Genomic DNA, 5,090 nt, shown 5'->3' with positions numbered 1-5,090 from the left:
TTTCCTAATTATCTGTCAATTTATGTAAGTTTCAATATGCTAAGCTCCTTAAAATGGTAATTTAAAATAGTTTCAGTAAGAAGGTTGGAACTGGCTACAAAAATTTTGTTCTTTATGACAAGTGCTCTTTCCTGTGGGCCAAGCTCAATCAGATGGTATTATACACTACAGAACTGCTGACGGTTTTTTCTAATGTTTTGAAGCAGATCACTGTCAAACTGGGAGTAAGGCCATTTCCCATTCAATAAGTGTTTGTATGTAACAACTAGCATTATTTCTTGCAGCCAGTTTCTGATTTTTGTCTGTTTTGTATACATTGATGCATAACAAATTCCAAGTTAGTGAGGTGCCTTTTGGAAAGCTGAAAGGCCTTTGATGATATCTTTGACATGGTGAAACAGGGGGTTTGGTGCAGTCAGCATGGATGGAATATTTGCAATGGTTGGCAATACATCTGGGTTTCCTGCTTCTGTGAAGAAAGAACTTCAAGTCCTCATGACTCACGTCTTTTACAATTGGCTTGGCATATATTGGCATCAAAGACTGACAGTAATCCTGGAAGTTTTCTTGCTTACCACCTTGAAAGTATTCAAATTTACCAGAGCCAAGAGCCAGCACCTCGAACTACAGGTACTATGTTTTTAACAAGTTTTCTTAAGAAATGGAAATAGCAAAACAATTCCCTGCAATGTAGAAGTGAGTTGGTTTCGTACAGAATATACCTTAGATCACCACATTGCAGTTTAAATAGCTGTCTCCTTATTTATTTATTTGTTCCAGAGAAAAAGAAAGGTCACTTTCAGAACAGTTTGACAAGGAGGAGTTTATTCCTGGCTTGGTTTACTGGAGAGATATTTTTGGATATTTAAATGAGGTAAAACTTTCAGTGCTGCAGTCAGCCTTATGGATGAATGCTGCTGAAAAATCACAAGTTCATTTGGCTAAAGTGTCATGGGAATCTTCCAGTATTCAGGATGTGCTTCTGCAAACTGATTTCAGAGTGACAATATCTTGTAAATTCATCTGCTGGCAAAAATCTGCAGACAATTGGAAACATGGCAGAATACTTTTTAAGGCTAATTGTGCTTGGATGACCTAAAAATTGAAAAGGATTTTGTTATCCTTTTCTTGATGACACAGATATCTGATTATTGCCAAAAATGACCTCTTACGTTAGAAAAAAGGAAAAGAATGAACATAGATTCAACTCAAAGAGTTGTAGCGAGTGCTGTTGTTTCTTGACATAAGGTTACTCTTCCACGACAAAGAATGCTTTATGAATGCTAAGCACACTTGCTACCAGACATACACCTCTAAGAGTACATACACCTCCATCACTTCAAGAAATTTTATGTGTCTAATTGTGTGTTGGAGATTACTGCACAGTTTGAACATTTTGAATATCAACTCATGTAAGAATTGTTTGGAATTTACATTTATAACAGATTTTCCTTTTCATTCTTTTTTTAAAGGAAGTAACCACTAATTTTTATATTTAAAAAGATATTTTGGAACTACTATCTTATATTTTGTCTGAATGAAAGAATTGTCAATTTCTAATGCAGTGAAATATTTTTAAAGTATAACTTGTTTGTTGATATTTATACTCAGTTTTTGGGAGAAGCAAGTTCACAGTTTATATGAAATTGCTTTTGAGCTCATACTTCCAAAATTTCGTTTATAATTGGCTTTACTTTATAGATAACAGATGTTTCTGTTTTATATCAATTCCTATTGGAATAAATGTTAGACAGCCAACCACACATGAACTCCTTTTCTCTATATGGTACGAACCTCTATCACCCTTCTTGCCCCAGTGCTCTTCATTTGACAGTAGATTGTTCTGACTGACAGCATACTCTAGTGCCAGCCTTTGGAACCCATCATCTTTTCACCATAAGTACTGTCACTCACTTGGGAGATCATTCATATAATTTATGTCACTGTTTCCCTTGACTTTTCACAATTCATCCTGACTTTATAGTATATACTTTGCCATGCTAACAATGCATCTTAACGAATAATATATTTTTCTTCCTTTTTGCCTTCATATCTTGCTTTGTTTCTTCAGAAAAAATTTATTTATAAGTCACAGAAAAACAGTTATTTTTGATGAGAATGACCTTGGGTTAATCATTTAATTTGCTCATAATTCTGTTTTTTCAACTGTCAAATTTTTTTTCATCTGTAAAATTGTAAAGTGATTTCTTAGATTCATTCCAGGTCATCTGATATATTGTGGTTTTATATATTAAAAAATAGTCCTAATGAAGTTTGAAGGAAAATTAAACATAATATATATAATATATATGTGTATGTTTGCAAATATAATGGGTATATAAAAACACTAAAATTGGTGACAAGTCTCTAGTAGAATTAATGCAAAGTCTCCTTCTGTTTCCTTTCCCCTTGTTTCCCTTGTTACTTAAACAGCATGTAGGTTTGTTTCTAATGTAAAAACCCAAATAGGCAGTCCTGGCTTAATATGATGGCTTCATGATGTTGAAGATACAGGTTTCTTTGATCATGTTGGTTTGCATTTTTAACAGGTAGTTTTTATTTCATGGTCCAAAATGGCTGCTCCAGCTTCACAGTTGTTTACCTTTCAGGCAGCAGGACTGTGTTAAAGAGAAAGTAAAGAGCATGTGCCTTTTCTCTAAATCCATCACTCCAAAATTGCATAGACTCTTTTTGTTCACATCCCATTGGCCAGAACTTAGTCACATGGCTTCACCTAGCTGCAAGGGAATCTGTGAAAAGTGTTCTTCAGTTGTGTCCTGTTCTTAGAAGTTTCCATTACTGTGTAAAAAGGGGAAGATGGATATTGTGGGACAACTAGCAATCTCTGCATTTAACATTCAGAGAAGATAGAAATATTTATCATGAAGAAGGGTTTACTTTTATTTTTGCAAGGGTATTTCTCCAGTATTTTCATTGCAAATAAGCATTTCGGTCATATTTTAGTTTAAAAAATGTTATATAGTAAGGTATATCCTACTCTGTATCTTACTATATTTTGCAGCTCAATTTTTTTAAGTGGATAATGCATTCTAAATTCAGACAGACTCCCTACATTATTTAACTTACATTTCTCAGATATATGAAAATGAGATAAAATGTGTTAGCCAAAAAAAACAGCCAAAGTTGTTTTTAAGAACAGCAGTCCAAAATCCTATATTATTGCCATGTGTCCCTGTGGTTTGAGGGACTCTGAATTCAAAGGGCCATTTCCAGATGAAATATCAGAATTGGAGCATTTGTTGTGGTACTCTGCCAAAGATTTTGTCAAAAATAGTAATGACTTTAAGGTTTGTGGGAGTATGGGTTGCAAATGTGTTGTTTGAATGCCTGAAAAGAAAATCATATTATTCTTTATTTTTGTGATAAAAGTATTTGTGTACATGTGCCATTTTTATATTAAACAATTTATAATTTTCTGACACTTTTGGAATGTGGAAACTAAATCAGTAATGTAAGTGGTGCAGAAATCCTGTTCAAAGTATGTATTTTCTAGTTAAGCCAGAGAAGAGATTTTGGACATACTACTTTTAAAAACAAAAATATTAATTCTTATACTATTTTGTGTTTGGGGACTCATTTTCTTTTTCTTGCTTCATATTGCTCTGCTTTAATATAAAATGTTATCTTCTTTTATAAGAAATATTTTATAGTTATTATATCTTATTAAATAATTTTTATGTTACTCCAGATTGTTCAGGAAAGAAACAACTTACCATAAAAATAGAAATAGAAAATAACATGTAAAGTCTGTGCTGTAAAAGGACTTTTGAGTGTTAATAATATTAATATTTGCTTATTACTTTTTAGTTAAGCTACTTCAACATATATTTTCTCACTTCAAGTGTACTTGGTGTTGTCACTGTTTATACATGAGGAAATAGATGCTGAAAATATAAGTGAGTTGCTAAGGAAAACAGAGGTAGTACATTAGCTAAGGTAGAATCTAAGCTTCTGTCTTATGAATCCCAAATCATATTTTTTAAAAAGTATATTTTTGTTTAGTTATGATTTATCTACAATAAAATGTACCTATAGTAAGTGTACAGTTTTCATCACTCAGGACAATTCTTTCATGTCTTTTTATAGTCAGTTCCCAACTACCTCTTTTTCTCCCCCAACCCTGCCTGCCCTTCAGGCCCCAAGCATCCAGTGGACTGCTTTCTATCACAATAGGTTAGCTTTACCTCTTAGCATTTCATATAAATGCAACTACCCTTGCTTGTAAATTTATTTTGCATAGTATGTTTTTGAGATTCATCATTGTGTTGTGTATCTATAGTTCATTCCTTTTGATTGCTGAGTAGTATTCCACTGTACTATGTTCACTTTTTGGTGGACATGTAGGTAGTTTCTACTATTGGCCTAAGGTGAATAAAGAAGTTTTATACATTCATGTCTAAATCTTTTTGTAGGCAGCTTTTTAACAGGTTTATTGAGATATAATTAACATATAATAAAATGTGCATATAGAAAGTATACAATTGGAAAATTTTTAAAATATGCAATATACCCATGAAACTGTTACCACAATAAAGATAATAAATCCTCAGCCTCTCTCCAATTTTTTTATGCCTATTTTGTTTTGTTTGTTTGTTTATTTATTTATTTATGAGACAGAGTCTTGTTCTGTTGCCTGGGCTAGAGTGCAATGGTGTTAGCCTAGCTCACAGCAACCTCAAACTCCTGGGCTTATGCAATCCTCCTGCCTCAGTCTCCCGAGTAGCTGGGACTACAGGTGTGTGCCACCACGCCCAGCTAATTTTTTCTATTTTTAGTTGTCTGGCTAATTTCCTTTTATTTTTAGTAGAGACAGGGTCTCACTCTTGCTCACGCTGATCTCAAACTCCTGACTTCAAGCGATCCTCCCACCTTGGCCTCCCAGAGTGCTAGGATTACAGGTGTGAGCCACCATGCCTGGCCTCATTTATGCCTATTTTAATACCTCACTCCCTCTCTCCTGTCTCCCTACTCCATCCCTAGGAAATGACTGATCAGTCTTATGTTCCTATAGACTAGTTAACATTTTCTAGAATTTTATATAAATTTAATCATCTCATATCATATGTACT

The 5,090-nt window shown here is 33.6% G+C and overlaps 1 protein-coding gene across 1 annotated transcript in view; it reads left to right on the top strand.

Annotated features, from left to right (window-relative positions):
• The window catches only part of XRCC4 (X-ray repair complementing defective repair in Chinese hamster cells 4), a 176,282-nt gene that overhangs the window by 41,245 nt on the left and 129,947 nt on the right, over positions 1–5,090 (top strand). The window lies entirely within an intron of this gene.

This window comes from Propithecus coquereli, unplaced genomic scaffold (genome assembly GCF_000956105.1).
Source record: "Propithecus coquereli isolate 6110/MARCELLA unplaced genomic scaffold, Pcoq_1.0 Scaffold9, whole genome shotgun sequence".
NCBI classification, from domain to species: domain Eukaryota; kingdom Metazoa; phylum Chordata; class Mammalia; order Primates; family Indriidae; genus Propithecus; species Propithecus coquereli.
The sequence above is the reverse complement of the archived record's forward strand: the minus strand, read 5'-3'. Positions and strand labels throughout refer to the sequence as shown.